Raw genomic sequence first — 19,839 nt, forward strand, 5'->3', positions numbered from 1 at the left:
ATACCACGGAGTCAGGTACTTCTGATTAGAGACCTTAGTTTTCACAGGAGCTACAGTATCCAGAGTCGTACGTAGTGAGGAGGTGAAATTATTAACAAGATAATCGACCTCTGTTGGGGTAGCGTTCAGATAGCTGCTCTGCTCTGTGTTGGTACAGGGCATTGGAGATGATAACAGTGGGTGGATTATATTCTTGATCTTAGTTACAGCGCTTTCAGAAAGACATCTACTTTGATAAAGTCTACTCTTCACCGCTGTGTAATCAATTATTGTAAAAGTAAATGTTATCAGGAAATGATCAGACAGGAGAGGGTTTTCAGGAAACACTGTTAAATGTTCAGGTTCGATGCCATATGTTAAAACAAGATCTAGAGTGTGATTAAAGTGGTGGGTGGGTTCTTTTACATTTTGAGAGAAACCAATTGAGTCTAATAACAGATTAAATGCCATGTTGAGGCTGTCATTTTTAGCATCTACATGGAAGTTAAATCAATTTGTTGATCAATTATTAAGTCATGTACTAACAGAGACTTGGAGGAGAGAGACCTAATGTTTAATAATCCACATTTCACTGTTTTACTCTTTGGTTCAGATGTGGATACTGTATTGTTCTTTCTTTGTAATTGTTTATGTTTAAGTTGTTTGTTGCTGGTTTTTAGTTTGTTTTTTGTCTGTTTGGGAGCTGACACAGTCTCAATGGAGATGGGTTTTTGGGGGGGTAGCAGGAGGAGAGAAGCTGCAGAGAGGCGTGTAAGACTGCAACTCTGCTTCCTGGTCCCAACTCTGGATAGTCATATTTTGGGGGGTTTAATAAATTTGTCCATATTTCTAGAAATGAGAGCTGCTCCATCCAAAGTGGGATGGATGCCGTCTCTCCTAACAAGACCAGGTTTCCTCCAGAAGGTTTGCCAATTATCTATGAAGCCCACATCGTTTCTGGGACACCACTCAGACAGCCAGCAATTTAAGGAGAACATGCGGCTAAACATGTCACTCCTGGTCTGATTGGGGAGGGGACCAGAGAAAACTACAAAGTCCGACATTGTTTTGGCAAAGTTGCACACCGATTCAATATTGATTTTAGTGACCTCCGATTGGCGTAACCGGGTGTCATTACTGCCGACGTGAATTATGATTTTACTGAAATATATATAAAGCATATAAACAGTTACAGCAATATGATGCAACAAACACAGCAGCTACTGATCCAAAATACTCAAAGCTTCATAGAACTGAAACCAACATTTATTTTTAGCTCCATTTTGCTGCTGATACAGACTTTAGGTTTCTGAACATTAAACTTGTTGCTGCCTTTCATAGAGAAAGAAACAGAGAGAGAGTGCAGGACAGACAGACAGGTGACAGTCTCAGGTGTATACACTGCTACACAACAGCAGCAGAGAAGCAGGATTTAGTGTTTGTGTTATTACGAGTGTAAACAAGAAGAGTTCCAGATGGTGCAGTGGACACATGTGTGACTGCTGTGATTAAAGCATCTTTCTTTCAGCTTAACGAGTGAACCGTCAGCTCGTTCAAACACACGTTAAAGTGCGTTTGGCTCGACACCAGCGAACAGAGGCAGCAATATAACACAGCTAACATTAACAGTGCAGTGAATCCTGCTTGTGCCGTGATGTTCAGGACTGCAAACCGAGCAGCATCACTGACTTTCAGCTTGTTGTGTTTGTGGATATATGACTGACTTTAATTATCCACAAAATCATCACATTCTCTGTCAGATTAAGGTCGACTATTGAACGGCGTATATTTTAAAGGCTTTAAAACCAAGTTAACGCTGAAAGTACAAACATCACTAATGTCACATAACTCTGCCGACAAGGCATAGCTATGGCTATGAAATGCTCTTTGTGTATCACTTCTTCATTATGAAAGATGTCATTAATGCACTAGTAATGTCTCATCTGGAGTATTGTTCAATCATTTGGTCAGCAGCTAATAAGACAGATCTTAACAGACTTCAGTTAGTCCAGAATAAGGCGTCCAGATTAGTGTGAAGATGTTCATACTATACTAATATTGATAAAATGCATAATAACCTTTCTTGGCTTCCTGTACAGGCTAAAATATTCTATGGCTTACTTGTAGTTCTAAAGAAAGCAATTCTGTTAAACACACCACATTTATTCTGCTCAGCTGCAGTATCCAGATGAAATACATCATCATATTACACAGTTTTCAACAAGCTGCAACTTAGTAAATGCTCGAGTTAAAAGTAACGTTTTGTAAAACTGTTACATTTAGAGCAACTTTTAAGTGGAATAAGTTGCCTTAAAAAATTAGAGAATTATTCAAAACTTCAATGAACACTTAAAAGCCGATTTACAGAGCTTTTAGTTGTTGTAAATATTGTAAGACATGATTTGTTTTTGAAATTTGTGTAATGTGCCTCAATGTTATTGATATTATTATTATTATTATTATTATTGATTGCTTATATTTGAACAATTGTGAAACCTCACTGTGGATGTAAGAGTGAAATTATGTGGATATCTTGAATCCACTTTATTGTGTAATATTTTATGTGAGTATTTGACGGAAGACGAGCAACATCTGTTGTGGAAGCTAACGGGGTTCCTTTAGAATAAACAAACATAGGATTTATTATCACTGAATAATTCTGTATAAATCTATACAAATTATAGAAATATGTAATAGGAAACAACAAAATAATCTAATTTATAAAATAATGTGTGTGTGTGTGTGTGTGTGTGTGTGTGTGTGTGTGTGTGTGTGTGTGTGTGTGTGTGTGTGTGCATGATTTTAGTGTTTGAACAGTCATGAATTATCTTTAACAGCAGGTTGGATGTAATGTGTTAGAACTACCAGCAGGTGGGGATAAGAGACCTTTAAGGTGTTTGGTGCCACGCTCCACCTTCAGGTTTAAAACTAGTGTTAATGGAGTTTGAAGGTTGAGTTTGTTCCACGACTGCATTTCACTCACTGCCTCTGTTTGTATCTCTGTCACTGCAGGACCAACATGGAGCCAGAAGTCAGCGCTCTCAGGAGGCCGACAAACCTCACAGAAGAAAGGGAGAGAAAAAACACACCTGTGACGAGTGTGGGAAGGGTTTTACTGTGAGGGCTTCACTAAAACGGCATCAGGTCATCCACACTGGTGAGAGACCGTTCAGCTGTGACTTGTGTGGGAAGGGTTTTACTGTGAGGGCTTCACTAAAACAGCATCAGGTCATCCACACTGGAGAGAGACCGTTCAGCTGTGACTTGTGTGGAAAGTCTTTTTCCTGGAAGGGTTACCTAAAAACACACCAACTCATCCACAGTGGAGTTAAAGCGTACAGCTGTGATCAGTGTGGCAGAGCTTTTACTGACAGTAGCAGCTTACAGAAGCATCTAGTTACCCACTCTGGAATTAAGCCATACAGCTGTGACATCTGTGGAAAAACTTTCAGCCAGAGAGGGCACCGAAATACACACCTACGCATTCACACCAGACATGATGTGTACTGCTGTGAACAGTGTGGCAAAGAGTTTATAACTCACACAAACTTACAACGACACGTTTACCCACACTGAGGAGAGACCTTATCAATGTGACCTGTGTGAGAAGACTTTTAAATCTCCACATCACCTGAGACGACACCAACAGATCCACACCAGAAAGAGACTCTACAAGTGCAGCTACTGTGAGGTATGTATTTATATTGTTATCTTGTCATTTTAGCCTGACTGTTTGGAACAACTCTGCTCATTAAACTGTGTTAGCATGTTAGCAATTCTACTGCATGGAAAAGCAGCTCTGAGTGATTATTCAGATTTTCCTTTCAGTTATGATTTTAGTATTACTGTAGTATTATGGTGGTAGTATTGTAGTTATTGCAGCCCAGTAAACTGAGTGTGTTAACTGAAACAGTCAAATGTAGTTGGACGTCTGCAGAGATGCTCTTTATTTCAGGCGACGTTCAGGATACAAATGTTGAAGGACTGACTTACACTGTCTTTGTGTCTTTGTTTAGAAGCAGAGCGACACAGATGGATCCAGTTCTCAACCCTGTCATCACTGTGGTGGTGGGAAAGACTTTCATTGTGACCTCTGTGGAAAAACTTTCAGTTGGCAAGCTGCCCTTAAAACACATCAACGTAGACACACTGGAGACAAACTGAAATACTGCAAAGAATGTGGGAGAAGCTTCACCACATCAAGTGAGTTAAAACGACATGAACTGATTCACAGTGGGGTTAAAAAGCACCTCTGTGATCAGTGTGGGTCATCCTTCACCACTGAAGGTCAGCTTAAATCACACAAACGAGTCCACACAGGAGAGAAACCACACAAGTGCAGACACTGTGAGAGAAGCTTCTCACGGTCACATAGTCGTAACCTTCATGAACGTGCACACACGGAAGGAAACTACAGCTGTGACCAGTGTGACAAGAGCTTCAGGAATCTCAGTTCATACTCTGCACACAAACGATCCCACGTTACTAATAAACTGTTTCACTGTTACCAATGTGCCCAAACATTCACCTCATTGTCTGCTCTGTGCAAACATCAGCGCGATCACTCAGGGCTGAAATCACTCCCATCACTGGATCACAGTGAATCTGAAGACACAGAAAGATCCTCTGGTTTCTGTGTCAGACTCAAAAAGCTTGAGATCAGGCTCCACAGAGTTCAGATAGAATCTCCTGTAAAAATCTGATGAGGCAGCTGTGAATCAAACTCTTCCCCTAGTTCCATTTTAAGCTTTCAAAACTGTCCTACTGTAGAGTTCATGTCAAGTGGTTAGATTTCTTTTCATCAGTGTGTTGAAAACTGTTTCCTATTATAAAGTTTTTGTTTTAATGTATTTTGATGCACATAAATGTTTTCTTGTTCAGGTTCTTTATGTTATTGAATCTTGCAAATGTTAAATAAAAAATTCAAATGTTAAATATCTTCACTGATGGTTTAAATAAACTGTCCTTTCAGCTTTAGCTCCTAATTTATTCATTATTTACGGATGTAGCACAGCAGCCGTCTCTTGATTAACACATGGAGGGCTCGGGATCTGATGGTGTCGTCTCCCTAATTTGCCCACTCAGTAAATCTCACTCATGGCCAAGAAATTGAAATAAACCTTGTTTCCCTGCTGGATAGTGATCCACTGTAACTCTGCTCCTCCTTCCTGTTTAGGATTTCTGTGGCTGAAGTAAAATTCCCTCCATCCATCACTTATCCCAGCTAACCCAAAGTGAAATAAAGTTTTGCTGGTCTTAAAAAAGCATTACAATAATGGGCATTACCAATGCAAACTGAATGATACAGAAGATGAAAGAAGAGACTTTGATCAGTTAATAAAGCTCATGATCTGGATTCATTGTGGCTGCTACACAGATACTTCTGGGTCACTTCTCTCAGTTAGGAACCTTCCTCACCAAACTGACTGTTGGACCACACCCCTGGTTTCATGAGAAATTGTTTCAGCCATGATTTCTCTTCCTGTATTTCAGAGTAAAGACTGAAGTGACAAATGGAAGCATGTTTAAAAAACACAATGTGAGAGAGATGTTGAGGTCCTTAGAAGTTACCCTGGGTTTTTCTGTCACCCTGCTAGATGTTACACACCTTGTTATTGGACTGGTTTCTACTGCTGGACGACTCCTGCGGAGAGTAACAATACTCTTACTAATTAGCTCCCTTTCACACCTTTGGGGATATTTATTTTTGTGTTTGCAGCGCTGTGAGCCAGAACAGCGAGAGAAAAATCTGCAACAGCGACGAGCCGAATGCTTACGTGAATCGCAGCAGCTGCACATGTGCTACGCTGAATTAGAGGATATCTTTGCTCTGGATTTCTATTTCTACTTTTTCATTTCTATATGATTCTTCTTGCATCTAAACAAAGATGATTCAATTTGCTAAATGTTGATGGCTCTTCGTGCTCAGGTGTAAATGAGACGTAATATTTGCTCTTGGTTTGGTTCTCCTGTACAGAACCTTGCAGTACAACAGAAACCTAAAAACATTATTTGTAGTTGTTATTGTTACGGCCGAGAGGGCCCGGCTGTGGGTGTGGACTCAAATGCAGACACAGAGGGAGGCAAACGGGCGTGAACACAGTGCTTTATTTACAAGTGTCTAGTGAAATTACACAACAGGAGACTATGAATGCTATGAATTATGAAATGCTATGAACTGTGAACTGTGAGGCCAAACTGTGAACATGAAACTGAGTGCTATGGCTAGGTGCTGGATTTCACGGATGGAAAAAGGGGCAGCGGCTTGGATGGAGGTACGCAGTCACTATAATGAGAAGAGACAAGTAGTCAGTGGCAGTCCAGTGAATCACAGCTGCAGGATTAGGCTATGGAGGTTAGGGCTTACGCGTTGCAGGTTTAAAGTGTCATGCGAGGAAGGGGTGTCCAGGGGGTTCCGGGTGAGGAGTGTCCAGAGAGGATCCAGAATATGCGTGGAGTGAGGGACTTGGCAGGGAGGCAGGCAGGTGTAGTCCGATGGTGGAGAGGAAGAAACCAGATGACAGAACCAGCGTCCAGGCGGAGATGAGAGTAGTTCGGGAAACGTGACTGCCAGGTGGGTCCTATGACAAAGAAAAACACGGTGAGGGAAAAGCAGTAGTTGAGGGTTCTCACAAGGGGTTCGCAGCCTAGCACTGACATGGGTTAGCAGAAGATCTGGCAGAGGTCTGTTGTGAATGCTGGTCTTATATGCAGGTGACTTGATTGGAACCAGGTGTGGAAGCTGATTGGAGTCTCTGCCTGAAGGTAGAACCCAGCGGAGTGGAAAAACCCCGTGCTCACCCGGACCATGACAGTTATTCTTAGTTGTTCTGCTGCCTAAATACCACAGGGTCTGATTATGAAGTTATTGAGCTGCACATACTTTACGACCTGCTTAAGTTCGAGGTCACAGCGTCTGTAGAGCAGCTGGAACATAATGAAGTCTACAAGGTTAAAGTTTTCTGTTGGGTCTGTGCTTCCACAAACCCCACTAATTCTAGAGACTTATTCATCATGAAGAAAACAAGACAGTCGATCGATCGATTACTTGCGCAAGGGAGGCCTCTCATCTGTGTCTAGCACGACAATGACCCCAATGATGGCCTCCTCTCGCTGCCTTTTATTGACAAACATCAAACAATAGTTTTCAAAACACCTCCCCTTGCAACCCCCTTTGGTTACAAAGACAAGTCACTGTATGTAAATGTATACCGTATTTTCACGACCATAAGGCGCACTTAAAAGTCTTAGATTTTCTTCAAAAAGTACGGCGCGCCCTATAACGCAGTGCGCCCTGTGTGTTGTAATGAGGACGTAGTAGAGAACACCATGAGAACGCTAAAGAGTGAAGTGTGCGCGTTGACTTTATGGCACATACCTGTATAAAAGAACAGGTATGCAGGACATCGTTGTTTTAACAACCCTGAAAATGGCAAAGAGACACGCTTACGAAGCACAGTTTAAACTGAAGGCCATCAGCTACGCGGAGGAACATGGAAATCGAGCAGCAGCGAGAGAATTTAAGATTAACGAATCGATGGTTCGCAAATGGAGGAAGCTAGAAAACAAGCTCCGGCAGGTCAAGAAAACGCAGCTGAGTTTCCGCGGACATAAGGCGAGGTGGCTCGAGTTGGAGGAAAGACTCGAGCGGTGGATCATCGAGCAAAGAACGAGCGGGAGAAGCGTTTCGACGGTCACCATTCGGCTAAAAGCAGTTTCACTAGCTGAAGAGATGAACATTGAACATTTCCAAGGAGGCCCGTCTTGGTGCTTTCGTTTGATGAAACGGTGCCATTTTTCCATCCGGACCAGGACTACGGTAGCGCAGCAACTTCCAGCGGATTATAAGGAAAAGCTGGCCCTCTTCCGCTCCTACTGCAGCAAACACATCGCCGACAAACACATCCAGGCCAGCCACATCACAAACATGGACGAGGTCCCGCTCACTTTTGACATCCCAGTGAGTCACACTGTGGAGAAGAAGGGGACCAGCACGGTAGCGATACGCACAACGGGGTATGAAAAGTCTTCTTTTACTGTTGTGCTTGGCTGCCATGCTAATGGACAGAAACTGCCGCCTATGGTGATTTTTAAGCGAAAGACTTTGCCTAAAGAGAAGTTTCCAGCAGGAATCATCATTAAGGCAAATGAAAAGGGCTGGATGGATGAGGAAATGATGAAAGAGTGGCTGAGGGAGGTGTATGTAAGGAGACCAGGTGGTTTTTTCCATGCATCACCATCGCTCTTAACACTAGGAGTCCCAGGCTTCTACCTTTCTACCTTTAAAACCTGGAGAGCAGCCAAATGGCTTTTAGCTAAGCTTTAGCTTCAGCCAAGTGGAAGCTAAATTCACTAGTCATTCATATGTAAATTAGGTTGTTACCTGGGAATTCTGGAGGGAGGGGAGTGGGGGTGTGTGAATGAGGGGGTGCTGGAGCTGCTAAAAGCTGTGAACTTCCTTTTGTGTTTCATCTTGATGCATTCTCAATCATCCAGGGAAATAAATCTCCAAAAGTCACCAACTTGGAGTGTTTCAGTTTGCCGTCTTAGGGAGAAATCAACACACATGGGTGTATGTCCTTTGTTGCTGAGATTTATTGATAAAAACAGTACAAAAAACCAACCATTTGTACACATATTTACAAATAATAATAAAAAGTGAGTGAGTACATTTCAACATTTTCAGCAATCACTCACAATCCTGGCACTGCCATGGTATCTGTAGTCTGCATTTACCACATGTGTATCTGTTGCAGTGAACACATCGCACAGTGGCATGATTGTTCTTGCATTTGTGTTTGACCTGACACGTGGCTCTTTTTCCAGGACTAGGTGTGGAGGGTTGTGTCCAAAGCAACTGTTCTTTTCTTGCCTTCTTCGCAGCTACATGAGAGTGAGCCAACTCTCTTGCAAGCTCCACCAGGAAGTCCACCCGTCTTTCCTTCATCCCGGTGCATGCTTGATACAGCACATGTGCATTCAGTGCTGCCATGTCAATCATGTTATAAAACACGGCAACTGGCCAGCGCCGTGTTCCTCTGCGGACAGTGTACTCCCGAACCATCTGGTCCATCACATCCACGCCACACTTTGTTTTGTTGTAAAGGGTGACAGTGTTTGGCTTCCTTTTGGTAGTGTTATCAGTCTGAACCACGCTGTGCATGCTGCTAAGAATATAGACTGTCTTCTTCCGTTTGGCCGCATACGCCGTCAGCGTGGCAGCAGAGGTTAACAACCTAACAACCTAATCGTACCCCTGACACTAAAACACCATGTTTAGTCTCAAAAACGCCTTCAAACTCTTGGCGACGCTCATTTTGTCCACAAGTGGAGTCACGTTCCAGTTTCTGTAAACATGGTGCAAACACACACACGACCCTGAGCTGAAAAGATGGATGGATGTGTAAAATCCATATTGCTGCTGTTCACAGCAGGACTTTGTTTAGCTTCTGTTCCAGTATTCCTGAACTGGCTTCTCCAAACCGGCAGCCTGCTGTTACGATCAGCTGTGGGAAATCTACAAACTCATTACAAAATATCAGAACTAAGACTTTTATTTTGACGGGTGGCGTCTCAGCTTCAGCGTGTTGATGGGCACAGCCACGGTTACCACAGCTGGAGTTGGTGTACGGCGAGCTGTGAGGGGACAGAGATGGATAACGCACATTTAACTCTTTAACAGGAGATACGTTACGACTAACAGACGACGACTGAAAGCCTGGAGATCCTCTGACGTGTGCATGGCTGATGTGAAGTATGATTAGTCCTACATGACATCAGCAACAGAGGCAATGAAAGCTTTGTTGTTAACAGGTTGTAGGTAAAGTCAAATGTCTACTTCTACACTTGTGTTGGGTAAAGTTCTTCTCACTGCAGCAGATTTATATCTGTGCTTTCACAGGGCATGATGTGGAGCTCAGCGCTGAGGTGCAGGTCTCCTTGGAGACGGCATCCTGGCTGAAATATTATCATGCTTCCAAAACATTTCAGCTTTTATTTTGAAAGAAACAAGACTTGAAAACGAATCCCCTTCTTCCTCTTTGTCTTTGTTCTTCAGAGGAGTGTCACCTGGACAAACTCAGGGCTGTTCTAGAGCCTTTGTTATTATTTGACTCCATAGAATTAAAACTGAATCGAATCAAACAAAAACTCCCAAACAGCTAAAACACTTTGCTTTATTCTCTTTTTTAACAAATACGTTGAAGTCCATCCACAACAACACAGCTGAGATCTCCTTTGTAATCAAGTGTTTCCATCCTTTGTACAGATCTGCATACAAAACAATCATTTACGTCCCACAGAAGTCTAGTTACACGTAACTATACAAGAACTGGTAAATGACAGAAACATAAGACACATGATCACAGGTGATAACAAAAAGAGAAAGAATTCATGTGTTAGTGATGTTTTTCAGCCCTGATGGCTCATGTTGGAGAAACAAGCTGAGGTACGTGGAAAGTTCACACACACAAGTGGGCGTGAGCGCACACACAGAGAGAAACACAACTGAAGCATCTGTTTGCTGTTTCTGCTTTCATCATCTCTGCTGCTGTGTCAGGCTGGGGTCTCTCAGTGACGTGGTTGAGGTGAAGTATGACGAGTATCCCTGATTCAGTCCATCGAGACAAAGGGCAAAGAAAGCTGTTGTTAACAAACTCTATGGTGATGTGGCATTTAGCTCTGACTCTACGCTCTGCTGAATCCTTTGAACCTGCTGATCAGTAAAGCTCTACGTGCTGCAGCAGATTGACCTCATCTGTGTTCACAGGTGTGGACCTCAGCGCTGAGGTGCAGGAGACTTTCATTCAGTTCTCCCTGCAAACAGCATCCAGCCTGGAAATACTGTCATCTTTCCCACAAATGGTGCTCTTATCTCAGAGAAGAAGTCTGATGTAAATAACTGCAATCAACAGTGATGTTCTGCACAGATCACTTTTCCATTTTGCTCTCTAGATGAGTCCCAGCTGCCTGACCTTGTGTCCAGGTGATCGTCTCACTGAGGAGCTTTTGTTCTGAAAATCTCACGTCCATCACCTGTTTCCTTTTTACTATCTCTGCTCTTTCTTTATTCACAATGCTCATAATATCACACAATTATATTCATCACCTGCATGTTTTTATCCAGCTGCTGTTAGAACCAAACAAATAAAAAGGATGAAAAGCCTGAAATCCTTTGATTTATTACATTTGAAACAAATATGAGAGCATCCCTAACAGCACAGCTGAGACCTTTGTTTTAATCAAGCCTTTGTATCGACACACTTGTAAAGATTCATATACAAAACATAATAGAATAAATCAATATAAAATACACATAATCACAAAAATGCAGCCATGTTGTGAGTTTGCATCTAAAACATGCATGTTTCCCTTTGTACAGGCAGATTTACAGCAGACAAAGCAACACGCTGATCGACTTTGACCGCTGCAAAAACAAAATACCCACCAAGTCTGAAGTCGATCAGAGGAACTGTTGACAGACTGACAGACAAACAGATGCTTGATTCATTAGTGCGATTAAATGTTCTTCTTTAGCAGCATCACTTCATGTGTTTGTGTTCCAGGAATAAAGGTCTGTTTAAACTGGACGTCTCCTCAGCATCACTCGTGCTGTCATGGTTTCAAAGCTGTGCAGAAAGAATCTGAGGGATGATACAGAGGTGACCAAAGTTACAAACATCCAGCTGTGCTGCAAATGTTTGCAGAGCTCCAAACTCTTTGGCTTTCTGCAGAGCAAGTATGGAAGAAGCACCTGAGCTAACTTCAGTTTAGACGATATGAGGAAAAATGCTGCTTCCCAAAGTTTCCTACAAGTATCCAGTTTATATTTAGAGAAGCGAAGGCTCTTTATCCTGACAACTACTCCCTGGTGGATCCCTGTCCTGTGACAGCAGCAAAGACTGTGTATCAGTATCATCAAAGCCACTTCAATAACCAGTGTTTAAAGCTCTCTAGCAGATGGACTTCAGTGGCAGCAGCCTCTGTCTGCTGTGTACAGAAGGTTCTCTGATGAAGCACACAGCAGATGCTGCACTACAACAGCAGCAGCAGCTCAGCTTCAGTTTGCTTCGACGCCCTTTTTGACCTGTGAAACAGCAGAAAATGAAACATTTCAACACCCGTTTGTTAGCGTGAGCTATTCTGCTGTTTTTCATCATTTCACAGGTGAAATAAAATCACATTTACTTCCTGTAGGAGTGATCGTGTCCAGCCTGACTGAGACCATGTGCTCCATCCTGCACAGGTAATAAACCTCTGACATGAAGGGCTGTCAAGTAGTTTTTAGACAAATGGGGGTAAAAGATGTTAAAAGCTTAAAGAGAAACTACATTTTCTAAGAACTGTCTGACGTTCACCTCTCACTCTCAGAAAGTATACAGACTTTCTTTGATTCACTAGTGAGATAAAATGCATTTCTTGGACAACATGACTTTGATATATTTGTTTTCCAGGAGCAAAGGTCTGTTTATACTGGCGAGCGATGCAGGCAGGAGGACTCTTTACACTGTGACTGACTAATCAATCTCTTCATCATGACTTCTGCTGTCATGGTTTTAAACCTGTGCAGTGGAGAAAAGAAGCTGAAAGAAGCTTCCTGCAAGTATCTGACGTGTCTTTAAAGAACTAAATCCTCCTCATCCTCACAGATACTCCCTCCTTAACCAGTTTCTTAAACTAGCTAACAGGTGGAGCGACACCACTGCGTACCAAAGGTTATAAAGTTAACCACACAGCAGACACTCTCGGTGCGTCAGCTGTGTGGAATCAAGTTGTTCCTGCATTAATACACATACTGAAGTAACTGCCATGAGAAAGGTGAACTGAAGCTTTGATGCTAAAGCTAAGAACCTTTTGTTCACACTGGCAAGTGTTCAATGTTACCATTTATGCCAGTTTATTAATAAAGTACTTTTAAAAACAGCAGCAGGGCTGACAAAAGTGCAATAAAACCAAAAATCTATGAAACAGCAAATAATGAAATATTTTCATTTCAAGACCTTTTTATTAACTCTTCTCCGGCCTTCATAGCACATTTACTTGTCTTACACTCTTTCAGTTGATATGAGTGACCAATATCTAATCCATTAGCTCACTAGTGCTTTACTGTTATATTCAGTCTGCTGACTGAGATCAGGTGACATTAAAAAAATCGCTAGTGAATGAAATGTGAAAAGAAAAATCATTGTGATCAAAGCTCTCTTGTTTGCTCTGAGGCACTAAAGCCTGCACAGGTAATAAGCTTCTTGGCTTTAAGTGAGGATTTCCATTCGTTTGCAAGCAAATGAAGAAACAAAAGTTTGTACGGACTTTAGCGCCCTGTTGTCCTCATGTGTGGACGTCACATTTTGGGATGTTTAGACCAAAATACAAAGTTTTGCTCAACAAGGACCTGATTTGCACTTACGAGGTCATTATCCTGCCTCTGTTCTATCGACATTTAAAGCGAATATCCTCATATGTGGATCTCATTTCTCTCAGAAACAAAGTTCTGGTAATTCTTTGTTTGTACATGAATCAGGTCCCAAACAGCCCAAATAGCAAAGAGACTTGCATGAAAGAGTTCAGGTCTTAGGAGGTTAAAGCTCTAAAAGAGAAACTCCAGTGAAACAAGTTGAGGTGACCGCGTGTGTGTTGTTGTCACATGTTACTCTGCACGCCAGCAGGTGCCGACAGGTTAATCTGGCCCTGCTTTGTTTGTCCTTTTGGAGCAAAAAGCCTGTTTTTCTTGTGTTTTTAACTACATTTCATCATCACGTTGCTGATATCGTCTGATCTGCATCCCAACTGCTAAGTTTGTGTTATTTAGGTTGTTTCTTTGAATGTTTCTCTTGCTAACTGTCTGAGGTTCACCTCTCACAGAGTGAACATAATTCTGCCCTTGTAGGATTAAACTTTGTGATTTCAAAACCGTCCATTTGTTTAGCAGAACTGACATGTTTCTGAATCCATCCCAGAGCCGAGGGTTTGTTTAAGTGGGTTTTTAGTGTGGGTTTTCGTGCTGGCAGGGAGGCAAAAGTTGATTTCAGTGTCTACTATATAAAGAGGCAGCAGCTTCCAGATCTTCATCTGTGTTCTCCTCCATCATCATTTCACTCATCACATGGCTTCACATCTCAGCCTTCTGGGAGTGGTGCTGTGCTCCTCATGGTTTCTGCTTGTGAAATCCCACCTCAGGCAGACTTTGATTTACAGGCAGCAACAGTCATCCATAATGGTTCTTATTTTACCGCCCATCTAGTTTCATAACCACATGTCCAACTTAGGGTTGCAGGAAGGGGATCTCAGCCACCATCTCTTTGTGCCAGAGAGATGGTGGCTGAGACGCAGCAGAGCGGAGGTGGAAGTGCCTGGCTTAAAACAGGACATGTTAGCTGCATTTAACCTTCAGTTACTCTTTATATAGTTGGTAGGAGTCAGACCATGTTTCTGTTTACCTGAAAAACATTACACCAGGTAACCTGCTGTGTTAAACGTGTTTTCTGACGATGTTTGCTGCCCTACAATCCGTCCTGCTCTGTAGTAAAATCAGCGACATTTGACCGTCCTGTTGCTCCCATTGAAATGTATACAGCCTGTTTAAAATCTAGAAAACTAGATCTAGAAACTGTTAAACTGCTTGAGAGAGTTGATCACCAAACACTGATAGATTTGCCAACCTCAAGGTGAGGTGACGTTAAAATAAAAGAAACAATCTGCAGAGCCATGTTAGTCGTGTCTGCAGTGAAGAGCTTTTTATACATTGTACCATAGGCACAGTTGCCTCCATTTTTATAATTGTTTAAATTAATATTTTGTACATTTGTACATTTCAAGGACTCTATTTTTGGAGTGTATGTTTATGTATCTGTATTATATTATACGAACACTTTAAAAGTCTGTCCAAAAAATCACTCAGTTTACTTTTTACTCACTATGAGCATCATTCATTATTCTCCCCAGTAATTAAGGTCAGGATATGTATTTTTTTATTCCAATCCATTCTTCTTTTGCAGCGTTTAAATAACCTTGATCAGATTTGATGGTTTTGTTACAAACTTTTCAAAAACTGTTTGATTAGAGGGTTTTCTTTTAAATTGAATATTGATTTATTGATTAGCATTCAAATATCTCAGTGAAAACAATAAAGATCTACCACAAAGCAAGAAACCGAGACAAGGCTAATCAAAAGGTACTGGCTGAAGCATGTTTATTAAATTGTGTTAAAATGTACAAAACAGTGATGTCATGTTTTGAGACTTGATGAATTTAAGAATCTTATGATTTAATACAGAAATTTGCAGACTTGCACAGAGAGGGTAAAATTAGGATGACGGATAACAGAGACGAAGACAACAGACGACGAGGACAGGAAGGAACAGGGGTTTAAATGCACCAAGGAGACAGTCAGAGAGAACTCGGGACAACTGGAGGCATGTAGGGATGCAGGGACTGACAGAGACAGGGAAGAAGTCTCATCGTGACGAGTAAAGTTTATCTTGCCTGGCTGGGCAGCTCTCTGGGTGCTCGGCACCCCAAAGCTCTGATCCTAGAATCGCCCCTGGTTGAGACGCATTTTCTCTAAACACCGGGTCTCTGTGGCTTTTAAACACCTCAACACGCTGCACCAAAAACTGGTCCACCCCAAGGATCGGGTCCCCCGACACAAACAGAGTAGCATAGTGTACGCTGTTAAGTGCAGGAGGATTGTCAGGATTTATACATCGGGGAAACCAAACAACCTCTGGCTACAACACAGAAGAGCCACCTCGTCAGGCCAGGACTCTGCAGTCTGTTTACACCTACAGGCCAGTGGACACTCTTTCAATGATGAGGATGTAACATCCTGGACAGGGAGGAACGCTGGTTTGAGGGCGGAGTCAAGGAGGCTGTTTACGTGAAAAGGGAAAGACCATCTCTGAATGGAGGAGGGGCCTAAGGGTACATCTGTCACATCTTACATGCTGTGATTGCAGCCATTCCCCAACTCTCTGTGAATGGGACTCATGGACATGGATCAGTGGTTGTTGATCAATGGTCATGAGAATTTGCATGATTAAGATGAAGGAACGGAGCTCAGCCCCAGTGGGCTGGTTTCAGTCATTATGCAAATGTCCTGTTTATAAGATTGAAACCTGCAGCTGAGACTGAAGACGTCACCTGATGATGACGAAACGTTTCTCCCACAAAACACTGCGTCCAGATGAACAGAACCAACTTTTGGAGACTCGTCTCTTGTACTGACCCACAGTTTTGTGTCTCTTGCAGCTGTTTCATCGGGCATGTTTGTTGTGACCCAGAGTCCAGATGTTTCTGTCATGGAGGGAGAGACCGTAAGCATCACCTGCTGCTGGACAAGAACGTTTGAAAGATTCAGAGTGGCCTGGCTGAAAAATCAAACAATAATTAAGAGAGAGACCAACGCAAATCAATCTCCAAGTGTCTGAAAAAGGAGGCAAAGACTCATCTTTGAACATTTCAAACATCAGAGGATTCAGGAACACACATCTGTAAAGTGACTGTGGAGATTCCATCTTTAACTGTGTCTAAAGGAAATGGGACCATCATCACAGTCAGAGAGAAGACGGTGAATAACAACAACAACAACCACACAGACTCCAGTGAGTGAACACGTTCAGTTTGGTGACCAACACGCCTCCAAAATATGTCAACGTCACCTTTTACAGATTAAACGCTGTCACATGAAAGTCTAGTCTGTCACGTGTCTGTGCTGTTACCGTACACGTGGCAGCCTTTGGTCGTCTGAAGGGACGATTAATAAACATTGAATCCTCCAAACCAGAGCGATGAAACTACCTGAACGTCTGTCAGCTGAAAACCTTCAAACTTACAGACGTTTGTGACGACTGGCTTAGAAAAAACTTTACAAACTTGTTCAGCGTTTTTGGTTTTGTTTTAAATTTATCTGATGATTCCAAAAACACTGCTGATTAAAAATGAATGATTGACTTTTGACTGATTGTCTCATTTAATGAATTAATTAATACTTATCATAGTAAACTCCTCTGGGTTACCATGGTAACACGACCAGTAAAGATGCTTTGGCATGCAAACTGGAGCAGCAGGGATCAAACCACTGACCTTTCTATTGTCAGGTGACCTGCTCCACCTCCTGAGCCCCACTTCTCATGACAAATGACTTCCTTTTCTTTTATTCTCACTGACACTTGAGGATTGATCATGTTTGATTAGAGCTGCTGCTGATTCTGCAGCCACAGGATGTGCCGAGGCTCAGGGAGGGGCAGCCATGTGACCAGTTCAGCTGAGAGAAAGAAGACATCAAAGACGTGCTGTGGAAGAGCCAGATATGAATAATAACTCATGATTAAACACGTAGAGGTGTATTAACACACAGTGAGTGAAGAAGAAACACCCAGTGCATCATGGGAGTCCCCCAGCAGCCTACACCTATTGGGTGGTTGTTACATGTACAAGATTCAAACTTGTGATTTGAACTAAATAATTTCATGTTTCTGTGGTGAACATAATTAAATCATGTAGCATCTGCATGAAATTCAGACACTTAATTCTTGTTCTTGTTGAGATGACAGGATACAATCTAGTCAGAGTGGTTCGTTACCTGGACTCACGAAGTTCACAAGATCACATTAGATGTCAAACTGCATGAAAATCACTGGAGTTTTCAGCAGCAGACAACTACGCCCACAACAACAGATTTCTTTGAGTGTAACTAAGGGAGGATCCAGGGTCACCTGGTCCAGCCCTAACTATATGCTTTAGCAAAAAGGAAAGTTTGAAGCCTAATCTTGAAAGTAGAGATAGTGTCTGTCTCCTGAATCCAAACTGGAAGCTGGTTCCACAGAAGAGGGGCCTGAAAACTGAAGGCTCTGCCTCCCATTCTACTTTAACCCTTAGATGCACACGTGGGGTCAAAAATGACCCCAGGGGTTGTTTTTCTCCAAAATCTTTAAAATGCAAAGTTGTAATATATTCATATTCCAGGTATTCCTCATAAAATATGTTTGTAACATGAGGCCATTTGCATTTTTATTTATTTTTTCATTAATTAAAAAAATGCAGTTTTTGTATCACTACCCCACTCTTCCACAAGTGGGGTTAAAAATGACTCCAAGCAGTTCCTATGGAATCTTCTATGAAACTTTCATTCTTAGCAACTCTGACTGTTCCACTTACACTTCTGATGGATCAAGAATTAATTTTTGCACAGTAACGTACATGATTTATAGTCAGGGCTGCACATAAGTGGTCCGCAGGTGTGCATTCGCTGTCAAAATATGAGCATTCCCGGAAATTCAGAGAATACACGCTTCTTTTGCGGTGGAGGAACACCTGTCACGGTCCTGGGTCCCCTGACCCAGCGTTTTTAGTTCTTTGTGATGTTTGTATTTTTGTACTTGTGTGAGTTATTCTATGGTTTCTAGTTTCGATCCCTTGCCCTTCATGTTGCTCTGTGTCCCCTCTGTTCTGTGTAAGTCTGTGTCTGCATGTTTGAGTTCCCCTCTGTGTCTCTCGGTTCTTAGAGTCCTCTGCCTTATGGTTTATGTCTCTGTGTTTCTTAGTTGCTGTCTCCACTGTGTCAAGTTCGCGTCTCTGTGTGATCCTTCCTGTTTTACTTTGAAGGTCCGTGTCTTATGTGAATGTGTCCTGCTTTGCTTGTCTCGTCAGTCCTGATTTCTCCCAGCTGTGCCCTCCTTCTGTGTCTCATCCCCCTCGTTACTCCCCAGTGTATTTAAACCCTGTGTTTCTCTGAGTCAGTGTCGCGTCGTCCCTCTTGCTGTGTGTGATTCTCCCCGTGTCTTCTGGTATGTGTTAGAATTAGCATTTCCCAGTTTAGTTTTGTATTGCTTGTGTTCTGTTTTCCAGCAATAAAGCTGTGCTTTTGAGTTCAAGTTCTGTCCCCGTGAGTTTGCGTTTGGGTCCAATCCCTGCCTGCCACACAGCGTTTCATGGCAACACCTAAGTAATTGCTTACAGAGCTTGCTTCTTGGACATCTTTAAGAGTTCTGAACAAATGTCTGTCCTCCTCCAGAACATCTAATGTACGCAAACGAGTGTCCCAACTTCTTATGTGGTGCGCGTCTTTTATTTTGACAGCAAACGCGCACCTGTGGACCATTTATGTGCAGCCCTGTTTATGGTTTCCTGTGCATTTCAAACATTGTCCTTTCTGGGGGGGAGGGGGGTATTATCCAAAGTAACACGGCTGCTATGAGGCCAGCTAGGATCCCTGTGGCCCTACAAATGATCCAGGACGGATGGGATGAAGAGCCCATTGGAGGCATTGACTCAGAATCTGACATCTAAGATATAGAGGACCCAGACTATCCCCCCCCCCCCCCCCCCCCCCCCCCCCCACTGAACAAGGCCAGTCAGATACAGAGGAGTCCTCTGAAGAGGAAATAAATATTGAGTCTAACAGAATGAGCCCCTCTTACTGCTCTAGCCACAATATTCTGAATTAGTCGGCCAGGGCTTGCACCTGGGTTTAGTACTTTCTCCCCAGTAAATGCATGGAAGATGTCATACACAAACATGGAGGCACGAAGAGTAGCCACAGACAGGGGAAAGAGTGGAAAAATGTAATCAAACATAAGCTCCTGGCCTTCATTTGATTGACCATTCTTGCAGGAAGTGAGAAGAACTGGGATGTACCAGTCGGTGTGTTTTTTGGGAGTCCTCTGCACAACCCATTGTACAAGGCCACTATGTCAATTCAAAGATTTAAAGATTTCGCCCTTTCTTGCACTTTGAGGACAAGAGGACCAGAGCCTACCGACTGAAAACAAACCACATGGCAGCTTTCTGCTACATATGGGGCCTGTTCCTGGTCAACTGCAGGCAGAAATTCATCCACAGTGATTGTGTTACAGTGGATGAACA

At 42.6% G+C, this 19,839-nt stretch overlaps 1 protein-coding gene and 1 long non-coding RNA gene across 3 annotated transcripts in view; one reads left to right on the plus strand and one right to left on the minus strand.

Annotated features, from left to right (window-relative positions):
* LOC146672599 (uncharacterized) overlaps nucleotides 1–9,198 on the plus strand; it is a 45,959-nt gene extending 36,761 nt beyond the window's left edge. Inside the window, exon 3 of one of the 2 annotated variants that reach the window (XR_014910368.1) lies at nucleotides 8,806–9,198. This is a non-coding gene — a long non-coding RNA (uncharacterized LOC146672599). The remainder of the gene's footprint in view (nucleotides 1–8,805) is intronic. The other variant, XR_014910369.1, reaches the window with a different exon arrangement.
* The window catches only part of LOC146672593 (uncharacterized), a 348,538-nt gene that overhangs the window by 290,250 nt on the left and 38,449 nt on the right, over nucleotides 1–19,839 (minus strand). The gene's annotated exons all lie outside the window — the stretch shown is intronic.

This window comes from Rhamphochromis longiceps, linkage group LG3 (genome assembly GCF_057381845.1).
Source record: "Rhamphochromis longiceps isolate RC_006_pf linkage group LG3, R_longiceps_female_GT1.1, whole genome shotgun sequence".
In the NCBI taxonomy this organism is placed as follows: domain Eukaryota; kingdom Metazoa; phylum Chordata; class Actinopteri; order Cichliformes; family Cichlidae; genus Rhamphochromis; species Rhamphochromis longiceps.